Source organism: Heterocephalus glaber, unplaced genomic scaffold (assembly GCF_053883595.1).
Source record: "Heterocephalus glaber isolate CG9 unplaced genomic scaffold, H.glaber_assembly_v1.0 deba00000546, whole genome shotgun sequence".
In the NCBI taxonomy this organism is placed as follows: Eukaryota; Metazoa; Chordata; class Mammalia; order Rodentia; family Bathyergidae; genus Heterocephalus; species Heterocephalus glaber.
In genome coordinates this window covers 16,885,746-16,898,915 of record NW_028258147.1, presented here as the reverse complement: position 1 = coordinate 16,898,915, position 13,170 = coordinate 16,885,746, and positions in this window count along the sequence as shown.

Below are 13,170 nucleotides of genomic sequence, written 5' to 3'. Positions count from 1 at the left end.
TAAATGCAGCAATCAATTTCTGAGTGCAATTTCTGGGCTCCTAGGTATAGCACTCTCTTTAGTTGGAAATGAACAAAATAAATTCTCTTGCCCCTCCTCTGTGCTTACCATATATTGCTCCTTTTCCCCAGTACAAGTGGGAACTACGTTTGGCACTGCCTTATGTCATGTATATGGAAGAAGTAACTCTTCTGTACCTGGACCGTAAAACACCATGCTGTCGCTATGGTGCCGATAACTTCTCCAACACTGCATCCTCTTACTTTATGTACAAAGGGATCATGAACACTTGGAGTACAGCTGAAAGTTTTTGTGATGTCTAACTACCTTGAGGGCTTTCTGATTTCCCTAATCTCTGCTTTATTCTGGAACTTGTCTTTGTTACAATTAGCAGGTATCCCACTGTGCCTGCCTATTTACACTTCTATGAAACTTTTAGGTTCAGGACTCAGGTAAACTCTCTGGAAAGATGTGGCTGAGGAAAGTGTTGGTGCCTTTTCTGGATTCATAGTTGGTTTTACTGATTGGCAGATGAAACTCAGGTTATCTTTATTCTAAATTCCTCCTTAGCAGAGTGTCTTTATCTAATGTTCCAATCTGCAGACATCAATATTCCAAAGTCCTTCTTCCGTCAAGAGGAAAATAGTTTTGGATTTGGATTTGAATAGTAGCACACAAGTATCTATCTTTTTTATCAGGAATATTCTGTACTCTTCACACAAGAAAAGTACACTAACCATTTATTTTTGTAAACAACTTCATGTTGTGTCTGATTGGGAAGCTCACAAACTCATGTGAGGTGAGCAAAGATTTTTTTTAATTAAATTCTTTTATTGGTACATTGTAGGTATAAAACACAATTACATTTCTCATTGGGAATTGTACCTTTATATAATGCATCTTGGTTCTTATTTTTTCCCCATTCCTAGCTCTCTGTTCACTACCTTCACCCTTCCCTATTTACAAAGACTTTATTTCCATTTTTTCCATTTCTCAGCATTTTTCCTTTCCCTTCTTTCCTTTCCCCTGCCCCTCCCTCAACCCCTACCCCTTTGGACCTTTTCTTCCTATTTTACATTTTCGATTATTCATTCTAATCATTGGTACATTTTAGGTATACAATATAATGACATTCATCATTCAAAATTTGTACCTTTACATAGTCTCTCTTGGTTCTTATATTTCACCCTTGCCCAGCCCACCCTTCAACCCCTCCATTCCTCCCTATTTACAAAGATTTGGTTCCTATTTTTCCATTTTCTTATATTAATCCCATTCCCTTCTATCCTTTCCCCAGCCCTCCCACTTCCTTCCCCTTTGCCCCTTTTCTTCCTATTTCACATTACCTATTATACATTTAGTCCTTATTTACACTTTCAGTTTCTCACACCAGAGAAACTATTTGGAATTTATTCATGTGTGTTCTATTTATTTCACTTAAGAGTATCGCCTCAATGTGCATCCACTTAGCTATAAATGTCTCTACTTTCTCATTTTTTATGGCTGAGTAGTACTCCATTTTATTAAAAAAAAAAAAACATTTTCTATATCCAGTCTCCAGTTGATGGGCATTTGGGCTGTTTCCAAGTTTTAGCTATTACAAACTGTGCTGCTATGAACATGGGTGCACATATATCACTGTGGTATTATTCTTTTAATTCTTTGAGGAAGATCCCCAGCAGTGGAATAGCAGGGTCAAATGGGACTTCCAGTCCTAGTTCTTTGAGGTATCTCCATCAAGATTTCCACAGTGGTTGCATCAGCCTACACTCCCATCAGCAGTGGAGCAGGGTTCCTCTTTCCCCACAGCCCCGCCAGCATTTGTTATTGGTTGATTTCATGATAGCAGCCATTCTTTCTGGAGTGAAGTGGAATCTCAGCGTTGTTTTCATTTGCATCTCTCAAATGACCAGTGATGTTGAACATTTTTTCATGTATTTATTTGCTATTTCTACTTCTTTGTCTGAGAAATGTCTGTTCATTTCAGATGCCCATTTTCAGATTGGGTCTTTAAATTTGGGAGATCTGATCTTTTTAAGTTCTATATAGATTCAAGATAGTAGACCTTTGTCTGAGGAAGAGCAGGTGAAGATTTTTTCCCACATTGGGGGTTGTCTCTTCACACTGCTGGTGCTTTCTCTTGCTGTGCAGAAGCCTTTTAATAAGGAGATCCCACTTGTTGATTGTTTGTGCTAGTTCACGGGCAACTGAGGTTTTGTTCATAAAATCTTTTCCTACACCGATGTCTTCAAGTGTTCTGCCTAACCTCTGTTCCAACTAGTTCAGAGTTTCTATTTTAATATTTAGATCTTTAATCCATTTTGATTTTAGTTTAGTGCATGGTGAGAGATACAGGTCTAGTTTTAATCTTTGGCAAGTTGAAGCCCAATTTTTCCAGCACCATTTATTAAAGAGTCTATCTTTCCTCCACTGAGGGTGTTTGGCTCCTTTATTGAAGATGAGACGGCTGAGTGTGTCTGGCGTTGTTTCTGCATCTTCTAATCTGTTCCACTGGCCCTCAGGTCTGTTTATTTGCCAGTACCATGCTGTTTTTATCACAGTAGCTTTATAGTACAGTTTCAGGTTGGGGATTGTGATACCCCCTGCCATGTCTCTGTTACCTAGAATTGCTTTTGCTATTCTGGGTCTCTTCTTGTTCCAAATGAATTTTTGGATTGTTTTCTCAAGGTCCATGTAGTATGCTGCTGGGATCTCAATTGGAATTGCATTAAATCTATATAGCAGTTTTGGAAGTATGGCCATTTTCACTATATTAATCCTTCCTACCCAGGAGCAAGGGATATCTGTCCATTTTCTGATATCATCTTCAATCTCTCTTTTCAGAGTGTCATATTTTTCATAGAAGAGGCCTTTTATTTCTTTTGTTAGGATGATTCCTGGGTATTTCAGTTTTTTGGATGCTATTGTGAAAGGAATTATTTGGCCTATTTCTCTCTCAGTGAGTCTGTCATTTGGGTAGAGGAAAGCTATTGATTTTTGTCTGTTGACCTTGTAACCAGCTACTTGACTGAATTTGGTTATTAAGTCTAGAAGACTTTTGGTGGAGTTCTTGGGGTCTTCTATATACAGTATCATGTCATCTGCAAATAATGACAATTTGACTTCTTCATTACCTATCTTCATTCCTTTTATTTCTTTCTTTTGTCTAATTGCTGTGGCTAATGTTTCCAGAACTATATTGAACAAAAGTGGTGATAGTGGACATCCTTGTCTTGTTCCTGATTTTAGTGGGAAGGATTTCAGTTTTTGACCATTTAATATGATATTGGCTGTTGGTTTTTCATAGATGGCTTCTATCAGTTTGAGGTAGAGACCATCTATTCCAATTTTTTGTAGGGTTTTTATCATAAATGCATGTTGGATTTTGTCAAATGCTTTTTCTGCATCTATGGAGATAATCATATGGTTTTTGTCCTTGGCTCTACTGACTTAGTGTATTACATTGATTGATTTTCGTATATTGAACCATCCCTGCATCCCTGGGATGAATCCCACTTGATCAAGGTGTATGATCTTGATGATCTTCTACATTCTGTTTGCCACTGTCTTATTAAGGATTTTTGCAACTATGTTCATTAGTGAGATTGGCCTATAGTTCTCTTTTTCTGTTGGGTCTTTCTCTGCTTTGGGGATCAAGGTGATGCTTGCTTCCAGGAATGAATTTGGGAGTATTGCTTCCTTTTCAATTTCACTGAAGAGTTTAAACAGTAGTGGCAGCAGTTTGTCTCTAAATGTCTTGTAGAATTCAACAGTGAAGCCATCAGGGCCTGGGCTTTTCTTAGTTAATAAGTTTTTAATTACATTTTCAATTTCATTGGTTGATATTGAGTTGTTCAGAGTTTTTAGGTCTTCTTCGTTCACCTTTGGTAATTCATATGTATCTAGGAATCTGTTTCTTCTGTGTTGTTCATCTTATTGGCGTATAGGTTCTGGAAGTAGGTATTGATGATACTCTGGATTTCTGCTGGGTCTGTTGTGATTTTACCCTTTTCATTCCTAGTTGCATGGATTTGGGCCTTTTCTTTCCTTTTGCTGGTAAGGTTGGCTAAGGGTTTGTCAACTATGTTGATTCTTTGAAAGAACTAACTCAGCTTTATTGATTTTTTGTATCATTCTCTTAGTCTCCATTGCATTGATTTCTCCTCTGGTCTTTATAATTTCCTCCCTTGTATGAGCTTTGGGGTTATCCTGCTCTTCTTTTCCTAGAAGCTTGAGATTCAGCATCAGGTTGTTTAATTGAGCTCATTCTGTTTTCCTAATATGCATATTCACTGCTATGAATTTCCCTTGTAAGACTGCTTTCATTGTGTCCCATAGGTTCTGATACGTTGTATTGTCATTGTCATTTAATTGAAGGAACTGTCTGATTTCTTCTTTAATTTCCTCTGTGACCCATTGGTTATTCAATAGTGTGTTGTTCAATTTCCACATGTTTATGAAATTTTTGCAGTTTCTTTTACTAAGGATCTCCAATTTCATTGCACTATGGTCTGATAATATACAGGGGAAAACTTCAATTCCTTTGCACTTACTTAAATGTGTTCTATGTGTGAGTATGTGGTCTATTTTTGAGAATGACCCATGTGCAGTTGAGAAGAATGTGTATTCTGATTTTGTGGGGTGGAACATTTTGTAAACATATGTTAAGATCATTTGTTCAAGAGTTCAATTGAGTTCTAGTATTTCCTTACTTATTTTTAGTCTGGTTGATCTATCTATTTGTGACAGTGGGGTGTTGAGGTCCCCCACTACAATTGTATTAGTGCATATATGACTTTTCATGTTCATTAGTATTTGTTTTATATAGTTGGGTGCACTAGTGTTTGGTGCATAGATATTTATGATTGTCATCTCTTCTTCTTGGATTCTTCCCTTTACAAGGATGTAGTGTCCTTCTTTGTCTCTCTTAATCAGTGTTGGTTTGAAATCTACTTGATCTGCAAAGAGGATAGCTACTCCTGCTTTTTTGTGGGTTCCTGTCACATGGAGTATTGTTTTCTACCCTTTAACTTTCAGTCTATGAGTTTCCTTTTGAATTAAGTGTGTTTCTTGTATGCAGCATATTGTTGGATTTTGCTTCTTGACCCATTCTGCCAGTCTATTTCTTTTGATTGGTGAATTGAGACCATTAACCTTGATGGTTATAACTGAAATGTATTGACTTGTCATTGCCATGACATTTTCTTTTTATTGGGTTCTCTTCCTTTACATTTAATTTCTTGTCATGCCAGATGGGTTCATTCTGCTTTGCTTCCTGGGGTTGTGATCCTCAATGTCTGTTCCTAGGATATTGTGTAAAATTCTTTGGAGTGCTGGTTTGGTATTCACAAAGTTCCTAAGGTGCTCTTTGTCATGAAAGTATCTTATTTCTCCATCCATTTTGAAAGATAGTTTTGCAGGGTCCATCAATCTGGTTTGGAGACTGTTTTCTTTTAGGGCTTGGAATATGTCACTCCAAGCTCTTCTTGCCTTGATGGTTTGTGTTGAGAAGTCTGGCGTGCTTCTGATGGGCTTTCCTTTGTATGTGATTTGTTTCTTTTCTCTGACTGCTTGTAGAACTTTGTTCTTCTGTTGTGTTTCAGGAATCTTAACAATTATATGCCTATGTGTAGATTTTTTTTGATCGAGGTTATTTGGAGTCCTATATACCTCACTTATCTGTATGTCAATCTCTTTTCCCCTCCTTGGGAAGTTTTCTGCCATTATTTCTGTGAAGAGATATTTTATGTCATCTGCACTCCCTCCTGTTTCTTCATTGAGCCCAATCAGTCTTATGTGATTCTTCTTTGCATCATCTAGCAGCTGCTGGATTGATTTCTCATGTTCCCTTATAATTTTGAAGCAATTTTTCTCTTCCTGGTCACTAATTGCAATCTTATCTTCTGTATCTGAAATTGTGTCCTCACATTGGCTCATTCTGCTGTGTAGACTTTCAATGGAGTTTTTCATGTCCTGGAAATCTATTTGCATGTGTTTTATGGATTCCATTTGTTTCTTATGTTGGGATTCCATCATGTTCCTGAGCTCCTCTCTAGATTTATTAATCATGTCTTGCACTAGATGCACAATTTCTCCTGTTATCTGAGAAATTATTTCTGATTTCATTTTTTCCAGATCCCCTTTTGTTGCCAGTTCAGTGGATCCAGGTGGTTGAGTATCAGAGTGTTCCATCTCATTTCCCTTTGAGGTTGCTGTAGGTGATCTGGAAGTCTGGTTTTGAGACTTATTTAGGTGTTTTCTCATTTTGACGGTGGTGGGGGGCTGTTAGCACCTGCACAGATTACCTCCTCTGAGCTGGGAGAGGTGGGACAGGGGCCGGGAGCAGTGGTAGGGATGGTGATCCAAAAGCCCTTTCCTGTGGGCTGGGAGTGGCAGGAGGGATGATGACCGGGAAGACCCTTCCTCTGGACCAGCAGCAGTGGGAAGGCAGCTCAGAAGCCCCTACCTCTGGGCCGGGAGCAGCAGGACTCAGTACCTTGGTCTGGTGGTCTGGTGTCCTCTGTGTCTTTGTAGTGTGGATCCAGGTGGCTGCCTGTCTGCAGTGGGGTGATTTGGCATCTTCCGCGCTACTTGGGACCTCGGTAGGGCGTGCAAAGACCTGCCTGTCTGGAGCGGGCTGATTCAGTGTATTCCATGCGACTGGGGACCTTGGTAGGGCATGGGCAGACCTGCCTGTCTGCAGCAGGGTGATTTGGCATCTGAGCAAGATTTATATAGTCATCAGCATCACAATTTTACTCTGTAGATTATGATGTATAGTACAACCTTCATCAGTTATGTTATTCTCTAAATTTAATGGATGCCTTGGGGTTTGAAATTTGATGTTTTTTTCTTAATTCAGAAAATGTTGCCATTTACTTAACAGTAGAATTCCTTTTTATGTCTATTGGAAAATGCACAATGAATCATAAGAGTTTTAGATGGTTCTTTAATATAATGTAATTTCTGCTATTTGTATGAGAAGTCACTAAGCATTGGAAAAGTGCAATGATAGTTTTCTGTATTATAGCAATTTCTTTCTTCTTTGTGAACATGAACAGTGGGTAATGGACTTTTAAAGGGGGGAATTCTTTAAAGGGATCTAAATATGAATGTAACTCATATATTTTCCATGAGAATGTATTCATGTATTTTTTTTTTTGTACTGGGGATCGAACTCAGGACCTTGTGCTAGCAAGGCAGGCTGCTGAACCACTGAGCTAAATCCCTGGCCCATGAATATACTGTTTCATTAAATAGAAAAAGAGAAATTCATATAAATCAGTGTGTCTTAGTTTAAGTAATACTGTTAGAGAAACAGTATCTGAGTTTTTCAGAATCAAACAATTGATATTAGGCAAATTTTAAATGTCAGGATTTTGGATTAGTTTCTGTTAGATAAAGGCAGATAAGATTTGATCAAAAGGAAAATTATGTATTTCACCAAATAATATTTTCCTAGAATTTAAGGCATTGATCATCCCAAAATTAATTACCTAATAAAAAGCCCATGCTTAAAAATTTCTGAAAAAGCAGACTACACATAATTATTTCTTTTTTTCTTTTTCTTTTTCTTTTTTTTTTTTTTGTACCAGGGATTGAATTTGGGATCTTGCACTTGCAAGTCAGGCACTGGAACCACTGAGCTAAATCCTCACCCTACATAATTATTTCTTAAAGATTGTCTTCTAAAAGTTGGAAAATTTAAATCTTTTTTAAACCACTGTGTATAGAGCATCTATTATACTGCTTTTCCCCCCTCTAAAACAGCATCTAATTTAAAGAAGTGAAAATGAAATCTGATTTTTTTTTTTTCCTGTCAACTCTTCAGAGTATTTTCCAGTACTTTGTTTCTATCTGTTAAGTTGGCCCTTCTTATTCTGGCTACCTTGTTCTTTACAGTTTCAAAATCTTATTTTGCTACACATTTTATCTTCAGTTTTACATTATCCTCAGCTTTTGTATTTATTTGGGGGCAAATGTTTAGTCTGACAAAAAACATTGTACCATAGCTGAAAGTGCAAGTGTTATTCTCTTATTTTTGAGATGTTACTGAATTTAACATATTAAAGAAAAAAGTTTGGGCAATTACTTTTCCATGGTAACATTCAATCTCTTCAGAAATCAGTCTGCTTAGAATACTCTTGTATATTTTTCTTACAGCCTAGGATAAATGTTAGCCAACTTCTCCCTATAAGACCTTGTAAAGATTTGGAGGCATTTGTTATTTTTTCATCTTTACATAAAAAAAAAGATGACAAATTTGACTGATCGAATTTGGTAGTGGTGTACTATTTGATCTGGATACAGAATATCTTTAAGAATGAATGTGCTGAATATAAGAATCTTACCATTTTTTGAAGTACATAACAAGCAAATTTGTTTTAAAATAAAGAGAAATAAAATCCTAAAAAAGCTGTTTAGCAACTATCATCAGACCAAAGCATGAGTTTTCCAATTATGAAAAAACAGAAAATGTATAATTCAATAAAATTATGGATTATAAAATAAATCAATAAGTCAAAAAATTGGTTAATTTTACAATGTGTTAATGAATAATTGAAGAGGTTGGAATAGAGTGCAATTTAGAAAGGAACAAGGGAATTCTTTGACTGACATATTCTCATCAGGGGCACATTTACTGCCTTGTTCCCATGTCAAGGATACGATAAGCATAGCATTAATATGTTTTACACTTCTAGCTTGTGAAGATCTTTCAAAATGGTTTCTGACCCTCAGATAATATAATATAGCAATCAAATATATAGGATCTTTTAGTGCACTGTATGGAAAATTTAGTGCAAAAGTTTGTAGTATTTCCTTAGCCATCCTGTAACCAGAATTTTTAAAAACTCACATTTTACATCTTCAATTATATCTTTCATAAGGTCATTGAAAGGAAGTAGCAGTGCTTTCCCAGTTGATTTTTAGTTTCTAATAAATTACTGAAGCATTGCATACAAAACATGTTCTGTGCTGATCCTAATTTTAAGTTCACTTATTTGTTGTATAGCAATGAGACCATAATTATAAATGAAATAAATTGGACACAGAAGCTCAAAGTTTCTCTCTGATATGGGAAACCCAAAATGTAAATAAATTATAGCACAAAAAAGATAATGAAAAAGATAGATCTTTTGAAAAAGAAAATTTAACCAAGAGATGGAAAGGAAGGAGGAAAGGAAGATGAAAAAAAAATAAATAAAATGTATTATGTACACATATCAATTCCCATGATGACTATAATCATTATATACTGAAAGCATGCACTAATAGAATAAATATAATAAAATTATCTTTTTTTGTAAATAATTTGATAAAGTTCAACTTTACTTTCTGTCTCATATTTCTATCATTTTCCAATAGAAGGAAAATGAATTACATATGTCTGTGATATATATATATAATATAATTATATATAATTATTATATATAATATAATTATTTATATATATAATCTTTTACAACACAATTTATAAAGTCTTCTATGCAGCCTTGGAGGAAACAGACCTGAATAGACATTCTCCAAAGAAGACAGTTTACAGATGAATGAAAAGGTGCTTAACATTAATAATTATCAAGGAAAAGCAAACCAAAACTGTTGAGAGGGCCGGCATTTAGCTCGGTGGTGCTGCAACTGCCTTACAACGTAAGGTCATGAGTTCAATGCCCGGTACCGAGGGGGGAAAAAAAAAGAAAAAAAGAAAAAAACTGTTGAGAAAAATTACCTCATACTTGTTAAAATGGCTACTGATAAAAGGAACAAAGATAAGATGTCCTGGTGAGAATATGGAGAAAAGGGAACCCTCACACACAACTGGTAGGATTGTAAATTGGTACAGCTATTACAAAAAAAATTATAGAGGTTTGTAACAACCAAAACTAGAATAAACATGTACATATGTTCCAGAAATCCAACTATTAGGTATGTATCCAACAGAAATAAAATTATTATGCCAAAGAGGTATCTGTACTCCCACATTCTTTGCAGTATTATTTGTAATGGCCAAGACACTGAATCACTCTTAGTGTTCATCAGCTGAAGAATGGATAAAGAAAATATGGTACACATGCCTAGTGAAATATTATTTGATCATTAGCGACAACACAGATCTCCCTGAAGAACATTATGGAAATGAAATAAGCCAATCAAAGAAAAGCAAATATAATGTGTTGTCACATACATGTACAATCTAAAAAAGGTAAATACATGGGAACAGACAGTAGAATAAAGTAGTAGTTACCAGGGACTGGAAGGTGAATTGGAAATGCTTGGATAAAGGTTAAAAAATTTCAGTTAGAGAGGAGGAATAATTTCAAAAGATCTATTACACAACATGGTGATTATGTTTGATAGCAAGGTTGTTAATACAATAGATTTTTGTTTTTATTGCCATAAAAAATGATAAGTACATTATATAATGAATATATTGATTGATTTTATTTAGCATTCATTAATATATACAGACCTCAAAACATTTTTTATACCATGAATTTATATAATTTAATTAATCAATAAAATTGATTGCCTGATTGTTTTAATGTGCTATTGAGTCTGGTTTGCAAGTATTTTGTTGAGGATTTTTGCATTTGTATTGGTCGGGGATATTGATCTTTAATTTTCTTTTTTTTTTATTTAGCTTTGGAATGAGGATAATACAGAACAGTTCTCCAGTACTTTGGGGCCAACTCCATTCCTTCACTCTTTCTTGCTTGTAGTTCTCAAGAATAAGTGTAGAATATGGTAAGAAAACAACAAATTGTGCTAGGGTGGGACTGGTTTCAACAGCTCCAATTCTGTTATAATCCCTCTCTAGAAACAGGATGTTGGGGGCCAGGGATTTAGCCCAGTGGTTCTGCCACGTGCTTCACAAGCATAGGTCCCGAGTTCGATTCCCAGTACCAAAAGCAAAAAACCAAAAAAACCCAAATAGGATGTCCTTCAATCCTGCCACCCAGTGGTTCTTATTGTCCCTGTGACATAAAGCTCAGGGTGGGCTTCTTTCTGGAGTCTTCCTGCTATTATGCATGGGAGTCAGGTGCAGCAGAGATTCCATCCATCCAGGCAACCTCGTGAGCCTTGGAGCCTAATGCTGTATCTTAGGCTTCTGCTGGCCTGTATTCCCTTTCTCTCAGATATTAAGAGGACAAATCCACTGCACATCAATGTATTCTGTTTTACCTGACAAATATGCAATCAATGCATGCTCAACCTGTTTTGGCATGTTTTACTTGTCTCATAAAATTAATTTGAAAATGTTCCTTCCTTTTCAATGTTTTGATATAGTTTGAGAAAGTTGGCATTAATTCTTTAAATGTTTGGTGGCATATACCCACAAAGCTATTTAGTGTATTCTTTTTGTTGAGACCTGCTTGATTCTTGTTTTAGTATCCTTATTTTTTTGGCATTGTTGTGCATTTTAGGTATACGTAATGATAACGTTAATCATATAGAATTTGTACCTATATATCATGTATCTTGTTTCATTTTTTTCCCATTTCCCTCTCCTTGGGAATCTTCTTTCTCTCTATATTTACAAAAGCTTTGTTTCTATTTTTCCTTCTATCCTCTTCTTTTCTTATCCCTTCTTTCCTTTTCCTTTCTCCCTCCCCTCTTTCTTGTTCCCCTTCTCATTTGAGCATTTTCTTCCTTATTTTTTATTGATCTATTAATATTTTTTACTTATTTCCAAATTTCCTTTATTCTTAGTAAGTTTTATATTTTTAGGAATTTATATATTTCTAGGTTATCTACACTGTTGGTATATAACTGCTTAAAATAGTCTTTTATAATCATTTACATGTATTTCCATAGTATCCCTTATAATGTCTCATCTTTCATTTCATCCTTAATGAAGACCCTACACCACAGCATTGCTAATAGATGAAAAGTTCATTTTTATGAAGATCGCTTCCCTGTCAACATTTTTAATCCAGTTGATCAACTACGCTCAGATCCCAATCTTAATCTCAGTTAAGAGGACTCTGTTCATCCCAGTTATTCTCTATTACACTTTTAATGTGACTGAGATATAAAACCAAAACTGTCAAATTAGTAATAGAGATTATCTGGAAAATTCTGCAGAATAGCACATTACTTCCAGCTCTGGGCTTATTATGCAAGGAAATGAGTTGATTGGTTAGCTATTTGCTGGAAAAAATGCTTGCGCTTATGCCTCAGCACAAAGAATAGACACAACCCACTCCTGGTCCTCATGTGGCATATACTTAAAGGACCTTGCTATTTTTCAGACTTGCAATTTGGTCAAAGGGTTTTTTTCTAATACAGTTACTTAAGACAGACTACAACTGGAACATCACCATATCCAGTGAAAAGTTAAATTTTATTTAATTGCTTTCCCTATAACATTGCTTTGCATCTATTCTGACAATTTGTTTAAAAGAAAATGTGAAGATTAAATGAAAGAGGAGACATTATAAGGGTTCCAAAGGAAATACACAACCTATGAATGAGATATTGGCATCAGCAATGAAATTTTCTAGAAAAGCAACCTAAGCAAACTAAGAGTAATGTTAATAAAACAAGTTCCAAAAGACACATGGACTTAATTTAGTTGACTCTAATTAATTCTAATTTAGTTCATTCTTAATTCTGGTGATTTTTCATATTATTTTTTCAGTTTTATAATTTCTGTGGTGTACTACACCCTTTCTAGAAATTTTACAAGTGAAGGACTGATATTCCTTTCTTATGAAATGTATACTTATAAACATTATTTTTATTTGCTAGATCACAAGCTCCTTAAGGCAGGCCAGTCTAGTGGATTTTAAAAATGTATTTTTGAGTGGATTATTGATTGTTATTCTAAATGTTTACAAAATATAGCAAAGAAACAGCTTAAGCCAAAATGGGTGAAACAAACCATGATTCATTTGTTAATAAACTTACTTTTATACTTACAATTATATCTCAAAGTTGACAAGTTCTAGTTCAATTCTTATAAAATTATAAAGAATTTAGTTGGAAAGAACATTCTGAGAATCCCCACTGGTTGAAGTTAGGCGGAGCAATAAATAAATTATTTTGATTAAACAATATTATTTCCAGTTTTAAAATATGTTCTAAAGTACAGAGCATAACACTTAAGCTTTCATAACATTTACTTAAGTATTTTTCCCTTTAAGGATACTGTTTTCCTCATCATACCTA